Source organism: Martes martes (assembly GCF_963455335.1).
Source record: "Martes martes genome assembly, chromosome: 1".
NCBI classification, from domain to species: Eukaryota; Metazoa; Chordata; class Mammalia; order Carnivora; family Mustelidae; genus Martes; species Martes martes.
In genome coordinates this window covers 166,805,532-166,818,481 of record NC_137888.1, presented here as the reverse complement: position 1 = coordinate 166,818,481, position 12,950 = coordinate 166,805,532, and positions in this window count along the sequence as shown.

The window sequence follows — 12,950 nt, the reverse complement described above, 5'->3', positions numbered from 1 at the left end:
GTGGGATGAAGAAAGATATCTTGCCAAAAGGAAATAAGGGTGCCGGGCACCCTTTGAATAACAAATCCATCCCAGCCCTGCTCCCGTCAACTGGAAATAACCAGTATTAGTATTTTGGGTACATATTTCTCTAGACTTTTTGGGACACATATACATATTCATATTTCCTGCTGGAGTACCTACTCCCAATGAGCATATTTTAAGGTACTAAAACAAAAAGTCAAGGAAAGTTAAATGTATGAAGGAAAAAAGAAATAATTCTCTTCTCCCCTTTGTTAATAAAAAGATGACAAACAGCTCAGACATCTCCATCAGTTCTCGAACCTGACACTGGAGGTTTTCTGTGAATGGTTTTCTAAGATTAGAGAAAATGGAAGAATTCTTATTCTTTTTTTTTTTTTTTAAGATTTTTATTTATTTGAGAGGGTGACCAGGAGCAGGGGGAGGGGCAGAGGGAGAGGGAGAGAGACAAGCACACTCCCTGTTGAGTGGGGAGACCGATGTGGGGGTGGGGGTTAGGGGGCTCAATCGCAGGACCCTGGGATCACAACCTGAGCTGAAGGCAGCTGCTTAACCCACTGAGCTACCCAGGCACCCAAAAATGGAAAAATTCTTATGGAAAAGATGGACAGGGTTATTTACAAAACAAATACATTCTTTAACTTCTATTGTTAGAAACAAACCCAAAAAAACCTATCCTACTCCAAAATCATACCCAGCATTAAAAGGCAAACTTCAGACTAGGAAAATGTCTTACAGACAATGGGTTAATACTTCTATTATGTGAAGAATGCCTAACTTTGATAACAGACTAAGGACCCAATAACTAGTCAGTGGAGAGAGATAAAACACAATAAACACAGGATATTTTCCACCTCACAGGAGTAATCAAAGCAGTGCAAACTAAAAGGCCATTTATAGGTTGTGAGGGTGATCTCGCTGCGACATCTGTCACCCCATTGATTGCCAGAGTTGATTCGGCTGATCTGGCTGGCTAGGCAGGTGTCCCCTTCCTCCCTCACCGCTCCATGTGCGTCCCTCCCGAAGCTGCACACTCGGTTGAAGAGGACGACCTTCCCCGATAGAGGAGAGGACCGTTCTTCGGTCAAGGGTATACGAGTAGCTGCGCTCCCCTGCTATAACCTCCAAACAAGCTCTCAAGGTCCATTTGTAGGAGAACATCGGGTAGTCAAGCTTCCAAGACTCCAGACACATCCAAAATGAGGCGCTGCACATGGCAGTCTGCCTTTCTAAAAAAAAAAAAAGAATGATAAAATAAAAAGGCCATTTATAGCTTTTCGATTTTGAAGTTTAAAAAACTGGTGACATAAGACTGTTGTCCATGTGAGCAACAGATACTTTTACATTTCTGGTGGAAAAACGACTTGCTGAAATCTTTTGGAAAGCCATTTGGCAATATGCACCAAAGACTTAAATAATGCCCAGAACTTTTTTTTTTAAAGATTTTATTTATTTATTTGAGAGAGAGAGAGATCACGAGCAAGAGTGGAGGGGTAGAGGGAGAAGCAGACTCCCCACTAAGCAGGAAGCCTGATGTGGGACTCGATCCCAGGACCCTAGGATCATGACCTGAGCTAAAGGCAGATGCTTAGCTGAATGTCCAGGCCTTTTGACCCAGACATTCCTCTTCTGGGAACTAACATTAGGGAAATAGTCCTAAATTAAGACAAAGATATATGCTCCAAGATATTTGAAGAAATATTTTTCTGGGGCACCTGGGTGGCTCAGTGGGTTGGGGCCTCTGCCTTCGGCTCAGGTCATGATCTCAGGGTCCTGGGATTGAGCCCCGCATCGGGCTCTCTGCTCAGTGGGGAGCCTGCTTCCTCCTCTCTCTCTCTCTGCCTGCCTCTCTGCCTGCTTGTGATCTCTCTGTCAAATAAATAAATAAATAAATAATCTTTAAAAAAAAAAAGAAAAATATTTTTCTAACAGCAAAATTTAGAAGGAATCACAAAGGGAACAGTTTAAAAACAAGGTACGCCTATGAGATGTAATACTTCACAGTTCATAAACTGATGACAATGCAACTTAATAAAAGGATAAAGAGGGGCACCTGGGTGGCTCAGTGGGTTAAAGCCTCTGCCTTCGGCTCAGGTCATGATCCCAGGGTCCTGGGATCGAGCCCCACATCAGGCTCTCTGCTCGGTGGGGAGCCTGCTTCCTCCTCTCTCTCTGCCTGCTTCTCTGCCTACTTGTGATCTCTGTCTGTCCAAAAAAAAAAAAAAAAAAATTATGCCAATGGGGCGCCTGGGTGGCCCAGTGGGTTAAAGCATCTGCCTTCGGCTCAGGTCATGATCTCAGGGTCCTGGGATCAAGCCCCGCATCTGGCTCTCTGCTCAGCAGGGAGCCTGCTTCCTCTTCTCTCTCTGCCTGCTTCTCTGCCTGCTTGTGATCTCTGTCTGTCAAATAAATAAATAAAATCTTAAAAAAAAAAAACTTCTTAAAAAAATTATGCCACGGGCGCCTGGGTGGCTCAGTGGGTTAAGCCGCTGCCTTCGGCTCAGGTCATGATCTCAGGGTTCTGGGATCGAGTCCCCCATCTGGCTCTCTGCTCAGCAGGGAGCCTGCTTCTCTCTCTCTGCTTACTTGTGATCTCTCTCTGTCAAATAAATAAAATCTTTAAAAAAAAATTATGCCAAACGATGGTGGGCTTGTACCAGCTTAGTGTTCAATTTTTAAATTTTTATTTAAAAAATAACACGGGGCGCCTGGGTGGCTCAGTGGGTTAAAGCCTCTGCCTTCAGCTCTGGTCATGATTCCAGGGTCCTGGGATTGAGCCCCGCATCCGGCTCTCTGCTCAGCAGAGAGCCTGCTTCCCCTCCTTCTCTCTCTGCCTGCCTCTCTGCCTGCTTGTGATCTCTGTCTGTCAAAAAAATAAATAAAAATCTTAAAAAAAAAAGTTTAAAAAAATAACAGTAAAGAAATAGAATGGACTTAAATGTAATACCCATCAACTCTTTTCTCTCTCACTACTGAAACCGCGATGGTGCATTAAAAGAAGTTTTGGAGTCACACAGACCGGAGTTCAAACTCTGTCTCTAACCCTTACCAGCTATTTCACTATTCTGAGCCTCAGTTTCTTCATCTATAACATGGCATAATCATACCGATAAGCATACCTACTTTGTAGGGTTATTTTGAGAATGAGACAGAAAGTGACTTTCAGCCATACATGGGTTTCCAGAATGTATCTGGTTCATAGTAGACGCTCAGTAGGAAATGAGACAGAAGAGAGGAGGTTTCTTCTTCTTTTATAGACATCAGCTGCCCTGGGACAGCTGCTTTTAATGTTATTTTTCCTTCCATTCTTGAAGCCCCACATGTTCTAGTCAAGCTCCAAATTTGGAGTTTCCTTTCTGCCCTTACGGTGCCTACCACTAGTTCTCATTCAATCAGGAGGAGCCCATCCCAGGAGACTCAGAGGTCCCTCCAATAATTACCAGATCTCACTGATTTCTCTTGGCTAACAGACATATTCTGGGGCAATGATTCTTGTGCTTTTCTCTGATAATCAACCCATAATTTTGTATGTGGTAGTGCTGGCAGGCCCAGAGGGGGACACTTAGAATAGGGCCTCTAGAGTCTACAAAACTGGCTTACAAAACTGGCTCCCCACCAGCTATCTGATTTGGCTCTTCCCCTTTCTGTATGCTAGTTTCCTCGTCTGTAAAACAAGGTAACGGCCTTGCCTGCTCTGATACAGAGCTGTTGAAAGGAACAAATGTGAGAATTCATGTAAAATGCTTGGTGCCACCCTAGCTTGGTCCCTTGCAGAAATACCTTCCCAGAGTTGTGCTGTAGCAATGTAACCTGAGCTTTCATCAAAAGTTGTGATAAGAAATCACCATGTGAGGGGGGCCTGGGTGGCTCAGTCTGCCTTCAGCTCAGGTCATGATCCCAGGGTCCCGAGATACAGCCCCGGATCAGGATCCCTACTCAGTGGGAAGACTGCTTTTCCCTCTCCCGCTCGCCCTGCTTGTGTTCCCTCTCTTGCTGTCCCTCTCTCTGTCAAATAATACATAAAATCTTAAGGAAAAAAAAAAAAGAAAAGAAATCACCATATGAAACTCAATTTCTACTTGTTGTCAAATGTGTGGAGAATATTATCAATATATGACTTTAGTGGCTAAATTTTTCCAGCATGAGAAATTACTGGAATTTTTGTCAGGAAAACTGGAAAATGCCCTTTTCTTTGATATCAAATGTTCTTTTTTTTAAAAAATCTGTCTTTTTTTTTATTTTAAAAATTTTAAATAAACATACAATGTATTTTTATCCCCAGGGGTACAGGTCTGTGAATCGCCATGTTTACACATTTCAAAGCACTCATCATAGCACATACCTTCCCCAATGTCCATATCCCCACCACCTTCTCCCATCCCCCCTCCCCCCAGCAACCCTCAGTCTGATATCAAATGTTCTGAGACCGATTCATCTTATCTCCATTTTTGTCTTGGCTTCTAGGAAGTTAGAGCTACATCTCATGCTTAATGACAACAGCTCCATTAAACCTGATGGGCTTAATTTTATATTTGTATTTCGTGAAACTCATTGTACACATCCTCAATTACAAGCTTTCTCAAATTCTTTTGAGGAAGGAAGAGGGAGGGAGGAAGGAAAAAAGGAAAGGAAGGAAGGAAGGAAAGAAGAAAGGAAGAGAAGAGAGAGAAAGGAGGGGGGGATGGAAAGAAGGAAGGAAGAAAGGAAAGAAGGAAAGAAGAAAGGAGAGAGAAAAAGGGAGGGAGGAAAGAAGGGAAGGAATCAGGTATACTTTGAAAAGAGTACTTTGAAAAGAGCTAAAATATACGTTTGGTTTCCCTAATAGACACTCAAAATAGTTGTGATTTTAAAAAAATGGAAGTGTATACCAATCTAGCCATCATAAGTAGTCTGAGGCTGGCATGATGACTACAAGATAGGAGGTATCTTGGCTGCTTCTTACCTTGTTGCTCATTGTTCCCATGGGGTTATCTCTGACCACAATGTTTCAGGATGGCTTGCCACCATGTTTCATCCCAGCCAGGGAAATGGGAACACAGAAGGCATACACTTTGAGACTCATGACCTCATAGTTACACACATTTCCTCCACTCACTTCCTACTGGCCAAAACTTCATCACATGACCACACCTAAGTGCAGGAGAAGGTGGGATATTTAGTCTTTGAGGCGTATGTCCCAATAAAAACCAGGGGTTCTATTAACTATCCAGGGAGAACGGATTTTGGAGGACATCTACCAGTTTCTGCAGCATCCGCCGTCTCAGATGTATTTCTTTGTACATGAGTCCAGTCTGCCCTGTTTCATTCTCACCCTCTCGAATCAATCTGGTTTCCATGTTGCTATCAGAGTGCTTTTTAATTCAGAGTGCTATTATGGCACTCCTCTGCTTGCACTCTACCCCAGAATCTCTACTATGTAGAAAAGTGATTCTCAAATTTTAATATGCATTAGGAATCATCTGGAGAGCATGTTAACACAGAGATGGCTGGAGCCCGCAGCAGAGTTCCTGATTCAGTAGGTCTAGGACCTGAGAATTTGCATCTTTAGTAAGGTGCTAGGTGATGCTGTTGCTACTGGCCCAAGGACCACACTTTTTTTTTTTTAAGATTTTATTTATAAGTAATCTCTACATCCAATGTCAGGCTCAAACTCACCACCTTGAGATCGAGAGTCAAATGGTCTACCATCTGAGCCAGCCAGGTGCCCCCCACCCTCCAAGGACCACACTTGGAGAACCACTGACCTTGAGAATAGAGTCCATGCTCCTTAACCTGCCATTCACAGCCAGCCTGGTCTCAACCTACTTTCCAGCTTCATCTCTTATCCTTCCCCTCCCCCTCCACACACCTAGGGCTCCAGTCACAGTGATGTTCTCACCTCTCTCTAAGCAGGCCAGCTGTTCACACTTCTGTACCTCACTGTTCCTTTTGTCTGCAATGTCTTCTGCCTGGCAACTTCCTTTCCACAACCTCCCTGAAGCTCTTCTGACCCTATAAACTGTTGTTAAATCATTCTGTGCCCCAGGTCCCTGCAGACTATGTACATTCTTCTCTTATTGCTGTTAGCGCCTTGAGTTTTGTCTTTCCAGCTGTCTCCCTGTCTCTGGAGACTTAGTCATGTACAGAGCTCTCAGCCATGGCAACAGAATCACTGAATGAGAAAACAAAAGTATGAATGAGGAAGGGAGACAAGTAGATGGAATAAAAAAAACAAAGGAGGTGAGTGAAGAGAAGAAATGGTCAGTCAGTTAGTATGTGAACAAGTGAGTTATATGGTCCCTTTGTGTTTGGTTCACTCCATTAAGTCTTGAGCTCCATAGCAGGAAGGGAATTTATTCTCTGACCACATTGCCACAAAGTTCCAGTCATAATTTCCTTCTTAGCAGGAGTTAACTGGGACCCAGCATCCAACAAGTAAACCCCCCCAACCCCCCACCCCTGGAATGCTCGGAGATGAGAGGGGCTGGGGACCTATACTGGATCACATTCCTGACATTAGGGCTTAATCTCCACTCAATTCTCCCTGTTCTCATGCACCTTGGTGTTTCTGAAAGTCAGTTGTAAGACATTTGGGAGACTGGAGAAATAAGGATGGTGGATGCTCCTCAGGGCCAAGACACAAAAGGCTTTTTCACCCAACTAGTGATAAGGTGTGAGGATTGTTTCAAATTAAAATTTTAAGCTTGAGGTACTGAAACTACCATCCCCCTCCTCATAGGGAACCACATAAAAGAGGCTTCCTCTGGCTCCAGCAGACACAGATGTGGCCGTAAGAAAAGACTCAGCCATGGTGCTGTCTCAGCTGTTCCTGCACCAACTTTGTAGAGTCTCAGAAGCCATTGCACTTCTGAGCTTCATGTCCTGTTCTGCAGGGTAAGAATATTCCTATTCACCTCAGAGGTGTGTGGTGAGCATCAAATAAAACATGGGAGTAGAGAGTCCAGCACAGTACTAGGCAGATAAGCAGGTGTGCAACAGAGAGTAACTAGTGTTCTCAACAACTGATCCTTGAAAGTCTTTCCCCTAATGAATCAGGCCCATGCAGACTTCTAGGGTTCTTCCCCCACCCTTTTTTAAAAACCTTTTTAAAGAAATTAATATATAATGTATTATTTGCTTCAGGAGGACAGGTCTGTGAATCATCAGTCTTACACAATTCACAGCACTCACCATAGCACATACCCTCCCCAATGTCCATAACCAAGCCACCCTATCCCTTCCCCTCCACCCCCCAGCAACCCTCAGTTTGTTTCATGAGATTAAGAGTTTCTTATGGTTTGTCTCCCTCCCCGGTCCCATCTTGCTTCATTTTTTCCTTCCCTACCCCCTACAACCCCTCACCCTGCTTCTCAAATTCCTCATATCAGAGAGATCATATGATAATTATCTTTCTCTGATTGACTTATTTCACTTAGCAAAATATCCTCTAGTTCCATCCACGTCTTTGCAAATGGCAGGATTTCATTTTTCTTGATGGCTGCATAGTATTCCATAGTATATATATACCACATCTTCTTTATCCATTCATCCTTGATAGACATCTAGGCTCTTTCCATAGTTTGGCTATTGTGGACATTGCTGCTATAAACGTTCGGGTGCATGTGCCCCTTCAGATTACTACATCTGAATGCTATAGTGTCGAATGCTACATAGCGAATGCTGGGTCGTAGGGTAGCTCTATTTTCAACCTTTTGAGGAACCTGCATACCCAGTCTTTTGGTACCAGTTGAGACCTGATTTGTGACCCAGGATGTGATCTATTCTGGAGAATGTTCCATGTGCAGTAGAGAAGAATGTGTATTCTGTTGCTTTGGGATGGAATATCTGTGATGTCCATCTGGTCCAGTGTGTCACTTAAAGCCTTTATTTTCTTGTTGCTCTTTTGCTTAGAAGATCTGTCCATTTCAGTGAGGGGGGTGTTAAAGTCCTCTACTATTATTATATTATTGTTGATGTGTTTCTTTGATTTTGTTATTAATTGGTTTATATAATTGGCTGCTCCCATGTTAGGGGCATAGATATTTAAAATTGTTAGATCTTCTTATTGGACAGACTCTTTAAATATGATATAGTGTCCTTCCTCATCCCTTATTATAGTCTTTGGCTTAAAATCTAATTGATCTGATATAAGGATTGCCACCCCAGCTTTCTTTTGATGTCCATTAGTGTGGTACATTAATTTCCTTCCCCTCACTTTAAATCTGGAGGTGTCTTTGGGTCTAAAATGAGTTTCGTGCAGACAGCATATCAATGTGTCTTGTTTTTTGATCCATTCTGACACCCTGTATCTTTTGATTGGAGCATTTAGCCCATTTACATTCAGGGTAACTACTGAAAGATATTAATTTAGTGCCATTGTATTTCCTGTAAGGTGACTCTTCCTGTATATTGTCTCTGTTCTTTTCTAGTCTACTACTTTTAAGCTCTCTCTTTGCTCAGAGGACCCCTTTCAATATTTCCTGTAGGGCTGGTTTGGTGTTTGCAAATTCTTTTAGTTTTTGTTTTTCCTGGAAGCTTTTTATGGCTCCTTCTATTTTCAATGACAGCCTAGCTGGATATAGTATTCTTGGCTGCATATTTTTCTCATTTAGTGCTCTGAATATATCATGCCAGTCCCTTCTGGCCCTTCTGTGGATAGGTTTGCTGCCAATCTAATTTTTCTACTGTTGCATGTTACAGACCTCTTGTCCTGAGCTGCTTTTAGGATTTTCTCTTTGTCACTGAGAACTGTTAAGTTTTACTATTAGATGATGTGGTGTGGACTTATTTTTATTTATTTTGAAGGGGGTTCCCTGTACCTCCTGGATTTTGATGCTTGTTCCCTTCGCCAAATTAGGGACATTCTCTGCTATAATTTGCTCCAATATACTTTCTGCCCCCCTCTCTCTTTCTTCATCTGGGATCCCAAGTATTCTAATATTGTTCCATCTTATGTTATCACTTATCTCTCAAATTCTCCCCTTGTGGTCCAGTAGTTGTCTCTCTTTTGCTCAGCTTCTTTATTCTCCACCATTTGGTCTTCTAGATCACTAATTCTCTCTTCTGCCTCCTTTATTCTAGCAGTAAGAGCCTCCATTTTTTATTGCACCTCATTAATAGCATTTTTATTTCAACTTGGTTAGATTTTAGTTGTTTTATTTCTCCAGAAAGGGATTTTATTTATCCAGAAAGGGATTCTCTAGTATCTTCCATGCTTTTTTTGTGCCCACCTAGCACCTTGATAATAATTATTCTGAACTCTAGTCCAGACATATGACTAATGTCTGTATTGATTAGGTCCCTAGCCGCTGATACTGCCTCTTGTTCTTTTTTTTTGAGGTGAGGTGAGTTTTTCTGCCTTGTCATTTTGTCCAGATAAGAATAAATGAATGAGAGAACAAAATACTGAAAGGGTAGCAACAGCCCCAGAAAAACATGCACTAATCAAATCAGAAGAGACCCAAAACTGGGGAGAAGAAAGAGGGGGGTATATATATATATATATATATATATATATATATATATATGAATGACTGGTGAATAGAACAAAGCACACTCTTGATTTTTGGTGTATTTTGGTCTGCTAGAAGAAACTGCCTCCAAAAATTTTAAAGAAAGAGAAATATATATATATATATACACATATACATATATACATACACACACACAAAAATAAGGGTAAACACGATGAAGGGATGGAATATGACTATAAAGTTGAAAATTAAAAAATTCTAAAAAAGGAATTGATAAGAAGTTGGTTGAAAAAGGAAAAAAAAAAAAAGAGGAAAGAATGTGATCAGGCTGGAGTCTAGAAAAAAACTGTGCACTAGATTTAGAGTATATTTTGATCTGTTAGAAGAAACTGTATCCCAAAATTTTAAAGAAAGAAAAACCTGTATGTGTACAAAAAATAAGATTAAATACAATGAAGGGATAGAATGACTATAACAATGAAAATCTTAAAAAGATTTTTTAAAAAGGTATTGATAAAATGTTCAAAAACATTAAAATAGGAAAGAGGAAAAATTTTAAAAATAGAATAAGAAAAAAATAAAATTTAAAAAATTTAACTTTGAAAGACTAAAGAATCTCGGGAAAAAAGCCATCAATTCTATGTGCTGTATTCCTGTAGCTCTGAAGTTTTGCAGTTCTCATTGATCAGTGAACTTGGACTTGGCTGGATGTTCTTGCTGATCTTCTGGGGGAGGAGACTGTTGCCCGTGATTTTCAAATGTCTTTGCACAAGGTGGATTGCACTGCCCTTGCCAGGGCGGCAGGCTAAGTAATCTGCTCAGGTTTGCTCTCAGAGCTTTTGTTCCCTGGATGCTTTCCGTACAGCTTTGGAGGATGGGAATGAAGATGGCGGCCTCCCAATCTCTGGCCCATAGGAGCCGAGAGCTTGGGGCCCCACTCCTCAGTGCACCCTCAGAAAAAAGCAGTCAATCCCTCCCGTCTCCCTGGCCTCCCGCCGTGCTCCAAGCTCACCCAGCCTGTGACCAAACGTTTCTATCTCTGGCGCACCGCCCCGTTTGAGTCTCTAGACTCAGCAGATTCCTGCAGTGCACTCCCGCGCTGCTCCTCCTGGAGGAGGAAGGTGAGTCTCCCCAGATCTGCCACTTGTGGGGTCGCTGCTCCAAGAGCAGTGGCCCGACTGTGCCTCGGATCATGGTTTAAGGTAACCCCGACCTGAGAACCCCCTCCTCAGCTCCATCTCTGCAGCCAGCTTCCCCATTCAGATACCTGGGGATTCTGCCACACTTACGCACTCTGGGTCTTTCTGTGACCCCGTGGGTCCTGAGATCACACTGTCCCCACGAGGTCTCCACCCCCTGCTTAGTCTCTGGAGTGACGTCCCTCAGTGGAGCAGACTTCGCTCCGCTGCTCTACCGCTTGCTGGGAGCTGGCCTCTCCCCCAGGTCTTCCTGTATATCTTCTCAGATTCGCTTCTCTGCACATCCTACCTTCCAGAAGGTGGTCGCTTTTCTGTTCCTAGAATTGCTGCTCTTCTTCTCTTCGATCTCCTGTTGAGTTTGTAGGTGTTCAGAATGGTTTGATGACTATCAAGCTGAACTCCTGGGACCCGATGATATTTAGGTCTCCTACTCCCCTGTCATCTTGCTCCTCCCCCCCCAACCCCCCCCACCCCACCTTTTTTAAAGTAGGCTCTGCCCCCAGCGTGGAGCCCAACATGGGGCTGGAACTTACAACCCTGTGATCAAGAACTGAGCTGAGATCAAGAGTCAGACACTTAACTGACAGACACCCAGGTGCCTGTAGGGTTCTTCCTTCTGTTTATAATACCTGCCTTCCCCTCTCATAATTCTACCTACTTTGGGGATCTCAACTCTCATCCTACCTCCTCCACAGAACTGTCTCTGCTCCTGGAACTTGCTACCGATGATGCCTACCTTACTTGTGGTCTGGCTTAATAATGAAAATGGAAGTGAATGGTTAGTCAAAAACAAGGGGTCTGCAAACAGAGCAGCTATGTATGGCTGCACAGGTTGTACAGTGCCCAAACCTAGGAGTACCCTTCATATAGACTGTAAGGGAGTGGGCCCCCAATGAATTGCATAATGAAGGGGCTCTGTCTGCAAGGGAAATAGACTAAGTTGGAATCTTGGCTCACTTATCAATTGTTTGACCAAGCAAGGTGTGTAATCACCTAAGAGTCAGTTCCTCATCTATGAATGGGATGTTATTAGTATCTACCACACAGGGTAGCTGAGATTTGTTAAACTGAGGAGTTTAGAACAGCACCTGGTAAAGAGCTAACACTTACTAAGCACTTAATTTCATTAATTCATTAATCAAATTCATTAATGAAATTAGGTGTAGGTGTCTTTTCTGAGAAGGTGAGTTACTGGAGAACTGCAATGGCTAGGTTCTGCACCCAGTGGGAGGCAGGGCCTCTGCTGTCCTCTCTCACAACTCCACTCCAGCCTTCTTTTGGCCGAAGTCCATGTTCATCAGTCAGCCTTTTTTTAGTTGACAAATGATGAAACTCCAAAGGGAATTAGATTAAGCCAAAAGCAACACTTGTGGGCTGATATAACTGGAAGGTCCAGTGGAGGATATGAGGCTCCAGCTACATCACAAGGACTTTGCCTCCTTTTCCATCTTCTGGCTCTGCTTTTCTGAGTTGGCTTTGTTCTGAGGCAGGTTCTTCCACATGGCAAGAGAGTAGGTCAGGAGGCAGTCTAATTAGGATTACATTCCCAGGCTTTTGATCCAAAAGAGAAACCCTCCTCTCTCAGCATCACTACAGTAAGCTTATGGAAGGCCTCTGACCCAGCCTAAGTCACATGTCCATTTTTTGGACCAATTATCATGGCTAAAAAATAGGGTACTGTGACTGGACAAGCTGGGGTCATGTATCCATCCTAGTTTGACAGCCCCACTAAGAGCTACATGGAATGGGGAAGGGGCGGTTCTCTTAACAGAAGTGCTGCACATTTAAGAATGTTGGCTGTACTTGTCATCTTTTTTTTTTAATAATTTTTTTATTTTAATAAACATATAATGTATTTTTATCCCCAGGGGTACAGGTCTGTGAATCGCTAGGTTTACACATTTTGTACTTGTCATCTTTATGGCTCAGTTCACAGGTCACTTCCTCAGGGAACCTTCTCTTCCCTTCTCCCGTGTGGACTTCAACCTTCCCACAGTAAATTGCAGATTATTTTCCGACCCCCTGACTAGTGTGGGAACAACTTGAGGTAAGGACGAGAGCACATTTGCTCATCTGTATCGCCTAGGCCTAGTTTCTTGCTCGGGTTGTGGAAGGGCTATTACTGGTGGCCTATCCAGCATCCACTTCCCCTTCCTACTCAAATTTTTGTTGGGTTCCCCCATTTCTCCCCACTGCCTTGTGCTTGGTGGAGCAGACTCTACTCTCACTAGTTAAATGACAGTAGAGGCATCCCTTGTCACAGTGACTGGTTCAGGAA